The sequence below is a fragment of the Perognathus longimembris genome, chromosome 14, assembly GCF_023159225.1.
Source record: "Perognathus longimembris pacificus isolate PPM17 chromosome 14, ASM2315922v1, whole genome shotgun sequence".
NCBI lineage: Eukaryota > Metazoa > Chordata > Mammalia > Rodentia > Heteromyidae > Perognathus > Perognathus longimembris.
Genome location: NC_063174.1, coordinates 1,250,107 through 1,258,091, shown reverse-complemented (window position 1 = coordinate 1,258,091; position 7,985 = coordinate 1,250,107).

Here is a 7,985-nt window from a genome sequence, read left to right as displayed (position 1 = left end):
TGCCTGAGCTGGCTTCAGACTTTCACCCGCAGCGCTCCGCCTCCTGAGTAGCTCGGATGACAGGCGTGAGCTGGCGGCACCCGGCTTGGTTTTATTAACCTGACAACCCTGACCATAGGCCCTTCTCCATATATGGGTGCTGCTCCATCTACAAGGGGTGTCCAGTGACCTTTCATGTCCTCCCCCCCCCCACTCCATGCTCTTGCCTGGTGACATTGTCCAGAAGCCAAAGGGGCCCCCTTAGCAGATGAGCACGTAGGCATGACCGTCTAATTCCAGCCAAGGGCATGGTGGGGACGGACAGGGCCCAGGACCTGTGGCCTCTCGGGAGAGGACTCGGGCTAATAATAGGAGGAGAGATTAGGGGAGGATTTGCATTGCATTGTTATCTCACACGGTGTTCAAGAGCCTTTTTCCAGGCTCTTCCAAGAGAAGCATTACCCCCCTCTCCCTGCATGGCTGTAGGAGAACGGCTGTCCTTTGTCCGTCCACTCCCTTCTGTCCACCTCTGTCCCCTCACGCTCTGTCTGTCCTTCTGGAAGGTTCGGTGCTGGTGTCCTGCCTCCATTCTGCACTTCTCTGCCTTCCTTAATCTGCTTCCTTCCGCCATCTCCCCCAAGTCCTTCCACAAGAGATTCCCTCTGTTCCCCCTCGGGCCGTTCTGGTGCCTTCTCCTGCCTCCCGCCTTCCTTTCAGGCTTCAGGTTTGCTCTGCAGCCTTGTGGCCTGGGTGTCTCCCACCAGCAGCACCCGCGAGCCGGCGCTGTGCACAGCTTCTCGCCGCCGTCTTGGTGATTCGTCACCGTCTCACACTGGGGGAACAGGTGGCCGAGTGTGAGGAGCCCACGGCCCCCGCCACAGACATGGGGCGCGGGGACAGATCCGCACCACCGACCCGGGCGCGCGGGACGCGTCTGAGCACCGGTCCCGGCCGGCCGCAGAGGCGCCTCCTGGAGCTGAGCCAGGGCTCCCCCCCCCCCCCCCCCGCTTTGTCCCCTCCACCCCCAGAGCTGCCCGGGAAGCCAAGTCTCTAATCTCCACCAGCAGGGTCCAGGGAGCTCTGCCCTTGGGCAAGGTCACCTCCCCCAACTGTGCTTGGGGCTCCAAACCGCAGGCCTCGCCACTCTGCAGAACCACCCCCCCATCGTCCCCCCTTCATGTTTCTGGTCAAATCACAGCCTCTGACAAAGGCCCTCCTTGCTTTGCTGTGGATGGCGAAGGCCCCCCCATGGCCCCTCCAGCCTCCTCACCCAGGGCCCCCACCCCTGCGGCCTCAGGCGGCCCGCCAAGCTTTGCTCTCTTTCTCCCTCTCTTCCCTTCCTTGCTTCCCCCTTCTTTCTTTTTCTTTCTTTCTTTCTCTCTTCCTTCCCCCCCCCCCCCGCCTTCTCTCTTTTTCTTCATTCTTTCTGGGTCCCTTTGGGGTTTGAACTCAGGGCCTGGGCCCTGTCCCTGCACTTCTTCGCTCTGGCCTCTGGCTGGCCTCAGCTCCATTCCTGGGGTTTCCCTTGTCAATCGCACACAAGCGTCTCACAGACTTGTGTGCCCGGGCTGGCTTCAAACCTCCGGAGTAGCCAGGACTGCCGGTACGCGCCACCGGCACCCCCACCCCCCCGCAGCCCACCCACCCTACAAGGCCCCTGTGGGGACCGCGGCAGCCGTCCCCAGGGACCCTCGGCTCCACGGGGCCAGGAGGCGGCTCACGGCCCTGGCCGGCCCGGTACCCAGAAGAGCCTGCGTAACGCGTCTGCTTGCTGCCCAGTTCCAATGTTTGTGGGCAATTCTGGATACGTGTAGCAAAGGGCTGGAGTGATGGTTGTCTGCCGAGCCAGGGTTTGAACATTCAGAGGCAGGGACACTCCATGCCCCCTGGCATCAAAGGAACAGCAGAGGAAGGTCAACATTCCACCAACCTCTTGGAAATCCCAGGGAGAGTCCTGCCTCCCAGAGACCGGAAGTCCTCCCCAGGCCTAGAAAGCCTCGCGCTCTCCAAGCAGAAACTTCCACCTTCTAGGGTAAAATATAAACCGGGAAGCAAGCAGGCAGAAGACTTGAGTTACCAGACATATATAGTACTAGCCTTGAGCAAAGAGAAGCCGGGGACCAATATGGGCCTTGAACTCAGGGCCTGAGCACTGTCCCTGGCTTCTTCCCGCTCAAGGCTAGCACTCTGCCACTTGAGCTACAGTGCCACCTCTGGCCATTTTCTGTATATGTGGTGCTGGGGAATTGAACCCAGGGCCTCATGTATAGGAGGCAAGCGCTCTTGCCACTAGGCTATATCCCCAGCCCACCAGACATAATTTATATTCCAGACCTCTCTCTAGAGCTGGCTACTCACCAGGTGCAGGTGGCTCACACCTGATGCCCTAGCTCCTCAGGTGGAGATCTGAACATCATGATTTAAAGCCAGCCAGGGCAGGAAAATCCATGAGAGACTTATCTCCAATTAACCACCCCAAAGCAGGAAGCAGAATTGTGGCTCAAGTATGCTAAAGCACTAGACATGAGTGGAAAGACTAAGGGACGGTGTGCCTAGGCCCTGAGTTCAAGCCCCGTGAAGGGAATGATGAAGAAAGCAAGGACACCCTTTATCATCCTCTATAAGCTCAGAACTGCTCTGTCTTAAAAACAAAACAAAGCTGGCAGTGGTGGCTCATACCTGTAACCCTAGCTGCTCAGGAGGCTGAGATCTGAGGATCACAGCCCAGCTGGGGCAGGGGCAGGACAGCCATGAGACTCTTTTTTCTTTTTGTTTCTGTCTTTTGTGGGGCTTGAACTCAGGGCCTGGGTGCTGTCCCTGAGCTCTTTTGCTCAAGGCTAGTGCTCTACCCTTTTGAGGCACAGCTCCGATTCTGGTTTTCTGGTGGTTAATTGGGGATGAGTCTCACAGACTTTCCTACCCTAGCTGGCTTTGAACTGGTGGCCCAGGTGATGGATACTCTTGTCTCCAACTAAATACAAACAACAAAGCAAAGAATCAGTGGAGCTATGGCTAAAGTGGTAGAGTGCTAGTCTTGAGCACAAAAGCTCAGGGACGCTGCCAGGTCCCGAGTTCGAGCTGTATATCCCCCACTTTCCCTCCATAAAACAAAACAAAACAGCCCTCCCGTTTCAGCTGTGGTCTCATCTCTTTCATTCTGCTGGCTAAACTTGTCAGACGCACGGTGTACACCGCCGCCCGCCCTTTTCTTGATTAACTCATTCACCCACTCAGCTTCAGTCCGCCCTTCCTTTTCTTAACTCGCTGCAGCCTGGCTCTGACCTGTAACTCTCTAGACGCAGCTTGCCCCAACATGACCCGCACACTTTGCGCTACCTTCCGGACACTTGGTCTTTCTTTGGAATCTGACACCACTAGACATCTGCTCCTCTCGAAATACTTCTAGTGACTTCTAGGAAACTTCCCTTTTCTCAGTCTCCTTGGCTCTTGAGTAGCCATCTCTATTCTCCGTAGGCTTCTCTTTCTTTTCCCATCGTGTATGTGTGTGTGTACATGTGTGTATGCGTGTGTGTGTGTGTGTGTGCGCATGCACATGCATGTCTGTGGGAGCCGGTACTAGGGCTTGAACTCGGGGCCTGGGTTCTGTCCCTCAGCTTTTATAATGGAGGCTAGCGCTTTCCTTGGGCTACATCTCCACTTCCAGTTTTTTGCGGAATAATCGGAGATAAGGGTATCAGGGATGTTTCTGCTTGGGTTGGTTTCAAACTTCAATCCTCAGGTCGCAGCCTCCTGAATAGCTGGTGTTCGTACAGGTGTGAGCGGCCGGGGCCTGTCACCGAGAGGCTTTCTTCAGCTAAGGAAAAGGAGCCACCGAGGAAAGGAAGAGGGTGCAGACCCCCTTCTCCCCTTGGGAAGGGGACACAGCCTCTTGGGTCCTGAGTGGTTGACCTTCCATTTCCACCCAGGGTTCTCCACCACCTGCACCGGGCCAAGCCCGGCAGGCCCAGCCACGAGCCCAGGGGCAGCTGCGGACGAAGCAGAGTTCCCCAGTGGAAGGGCAGGCGCCAGTGGTGTCTCCCTAACTGGAGGGGGAGGTGGGGGAGAGGGAGGGGTGAGGGAGAGCGAGGTGAGGCTCGGGGTCCAGGCACCACGTATGCAGCCGGTGCTTCTCCAGTGCTCTTCTCCGTGTGTTCAGTTATTTTGTAACACAGGACTCGAGCCCTTTTCCCTCCCGAGGCTTCTAGACCTTCTGCATCCCTGGACCCTTACGGCCAATCTGGCTGCGGGCCAAGACCGGCGGGGCTGCGGAAGGGGAGCTGGCCCGTTCGGAGCTGCCCGGCCGTGTCCCGAAGGGCCCGTGTAGGTTTCACCCCCCCGCACGGCCCTGACTCCCGAACCACAGGGCCCTGGAGCTCCGCCTGGCAGGGCATCCAGCATCCCTAAGATCTTTAGGCGGGGACATTAAGAGAAAACCATTTAGCTGATCCCTCGCCTTCGCTCCCCTTGCTTCCCTGCTCAAGTCAGCACTTGGCCGCTGAACGCCCGGCAGGCCTTGGGATTTGCGTTGGCCCGTCGGAAGGGAAGCCTCGGGGCCCAGGACTCGGATGCGGCCTTGCCCTGGACGACAGCGTCTCTCCAGCGAGGCGGAGGGAAACGTGAGCACAACGAACTTACTCCTGGGGCTGGAAAGGGGGTGGCGGGCTCGCCTGTGTGCGTGAGGCCCGGCCTTCCATTCCACAGCACCACATCAACGGGGGGGGGGGGGGAGGGGGGGGGGGGCGGGGGGGAGGGAGCCAGAAGGGGCGCTGTCGCTCAACCGGTCGAGTGCCAGCCTTGAGCAAAAGAAGCTCAGGGACCGTGCCAGGCCCCAAGTTCAAGCCCCAGGACTGGCAAAAACAAGAACTTACGCCTGGGTGCCGCGCTCCCGCCTGCGGCCTGGCCGCGCTGAGCGCTCCCCTGGGAAGCCCCGGCGGTGTTCACCACGCGGACGGGGAGATGCGTCTCCCGCGCGCACTGGGAGCAGAGGGGTTTTGTGAGAACAGCCGGGCGCTCTGAGGCTTCCAGCCCGGGGATCCAGAGTAACTGCTCCTCCATCCAGGCCGACTCCTCCTCCCAGGCCCTGGTGGCTCATCCTGGGATCCTAGCTAGGCGGGAGGCCGAGGTCTGAGGGCCCCAGATCTGCGGATCTGCCAGGCTGGGCAGGAAGGGCATCGTGAGATTCTGAGCACGCTGCACCATGGCTAGCTTCCAGGGAGCTGCACCCTTCCCAGTCCTCCTCAGAGGAGACACCTCCAAACCAGAGTCACGTCTTTCCAGCTGGCCGGCGTCTATTGGGAAGCCGACGGGGGAGCGGGGTGGGGTTTATACAGAATTAGAACAGATTTTGAGGCCTGCAGGAAAACAGAAGAATGACAAGGAGCAGCTGTTGATAAAGGGAAACCTGAGCCGGGCCGGGCTCCGACGCCCAATCCCAGGTGCACACGGGGCCAAGGGAGAAGGCCCAAGGTCAGGGCCTGGAGGGCCAGCAGCTGTGGGAGCCGGCCGCCCCTTCTGGGGAGCCAGCGGCTGTGGGAGCCGGCCGCCCCTCTGGGGGGCCCTCTACTCCCCTGCAGAGAAACGCCAGGCCCTATCCCCCTCCCTCCTGCAGCAGTGTCTTCCTGCTGTCCCGGGGGTTGGGGATCCTTCCCCATTTTCCTCTTCTAGCTGACCAGGGCCTGTCCGTCGCACCTCCGCCCCGCTCCCTGGTCCGGCGGTGATTTTCGTCACTTTTCCTCTGGACTCCCACCGCGTGTTCCTAGCCCGCGCTGCGGTCCGGGCCTGACGCTTGATGAGGGCGGTGACAGCGCCCAGACAAAGCAGGCCCCGAGCCAGGGCGGAGGGGGGCGCGGAGACCGCACCTTCCCTCCACCCAGGCCTTATTTGGTCTACCTCGGTGGAGCTGTCCGCCGTCCAGCCCTGTTTATTTATAGCAGTGTGCCCGGCTCTCCTTTGTCTTGTCTGCTGTCACTCTCGTGTGTACTCCTCCGGATCACCACCCGCCCCCCGGGGAGGGGGCTGCCTGGGCTCCCCCCACCAGGAATGCGCGGCGACGTGAGGCCTGGCGTCTGCGGCGCTGCCTGGAGGAGGTGTCTCCCGGCTCGGTTGTCTCGGTTACCGATAGCGTTATTGACTGGAACGATGCTTGGCACATAGCAAACACTCAATAAACACTTGTTAAATAAACAAAGCAGCGGGGAAAACGATTTCGTCTTCCAGAGAAGCAGAGCAAAAGGAGAATCGCCGTGGAGCCATGACCGGGTAGAAGGTCTTTTTCTTCTTGGTCCTGGTCCTGGGGCTTGAACTCAGGGCCTGGGCGCTGTCCCTGAGCATTTTTGCTCAAGCCTAGTGCTCTACTACTTGGGCCACAGCTCCGCTTCCAGATTCTTTGGTGCTTAACTAAAGATAAGAGTCACATGGTTTCTCTGGCTGGCTTTGAACTCCAGTCGTCAGATCTCTTCCTCCTGAGTAGCTAGGACTCCAGGTGTGAGTCACTGGTGTCTGGCCTACATGGGGTCTTTGAGAACATCGGGCCTTCTCTCTCTCTCTCTTTTTTTTTTTTTTTTTGCCAGTCTTGGGCTTGGACTCCGGGCCTGAGCACTGTCCCTGGCTTCCTTTTGCTCAAGGCTAGCACTCTGCCACTTGAGCCACAGCACCACCTCTGGCCTTTTCTGTTGATGTGGTGCTGGGGAATCGAACCCAGGGCCTCATGTATACGAGGCGAGCGCTCTGCCACTAGGCCACATCCCCAGCCCCATCGGGCCTTCTGGTCTGCGCGTGCGACAGCGTGCCGGGGTTGGGGGGGCGAGTTCTGCTCTGCACTGGGGTGTGGGGAACAGCGCCTCCGAATCGCCCGCGGCCCGAGCTCTACTGAAGCGAGAGGTGGACACCGAGGGGCTGGGCTCACTACGGGCAGGCGCGGCCTCCCCACAGCGGCTGCCCGGGGCTCATTCTGGCTCCACGACGCGGCTCCGTGGTGTCCCGGGCATCCCCGTCACCCGCGTCCGTGCCTGGGTCCCGGGCATCGAGGAGAGGCCGGTCCCCCTGCCGCTGCCCGCGGGACCGCGGAGGCGGAGTGCGGCCAGGGCGGTGCCCGGGGGAAGGGGGCAGCGGGCTCCAGCAACCCCCCCGCCCCCCCAGCGGTTGCTCAGACACAGAGCAGTGAGGCCTGCGGGGCTGGGCGCTTCCCGCAGCCCTGGCCCCGGCTTCTTTCCTCCTCTCCCTGCAGGGAAGGGGAGGGGATGCTTTTCTCTTCCCTGTCCCTCTTCCCGTGCTCCGGAAGACCAGTCACAGCCAAACGTAGACCGCGGTGGCGGCAGCGGGGCTGGCAGTGCAGGGCATGGCGCCACCGCCTCACCCAAAGTAGCTGGGGGGGGTGGGGGTGGGGGAACCATGGGCCTTCAGTGACTGCAGGGCAAAGAGAAGCGCGAAGGAAAGAGGCCGAGGGCCCTGCCTGCACACGGCGGCACCCCGCTGGCCGGGCCGCCAGTCCTCCCCCCCCCCCCCCCCCCGGGGCGGAGGCTCGGCTCCCCGCTGCCTGCGCCCTGCTGTCCCGACCCGCGGGGTGATCTGGAAGCCGCTTCCTCTGGGACACATCATCGCAAGGGCTTGTCTGGCTGGGAGGCGCAGGGATCTCAGAACCCGGCCCGCTGGCTCAAGGAGATGCGTGTCGGAGCCAGAGTTCCCACGCGGAGGCTCCCCGCGCCTGTCCCCACCAGGGAGCAAGGAGCCCTCCTTCCAGCGGCCCCCGGGGCCAGGCCCCCCACCCTGCCCCCCCTCCGGCTGCCCTCGGGGCTGTGGGACCCGGGCCAGGGGAACCGGGCAGGCACTGTGCTGGGGTCAGGGACCCAAGGAGCCCCGAGAGCCCAGCGGGAGCCAGGCCCTGCCTGCCGGAGGTCACGGCCGACCGCGGCCCTGGCCGTCCACCGGGCCGTCCCCACCACCTGTGGAATGCGGGGCCTGGCCTGGGAGATATTTTTGCTCCCGGAAGGAACGCCACGCGCCATGCC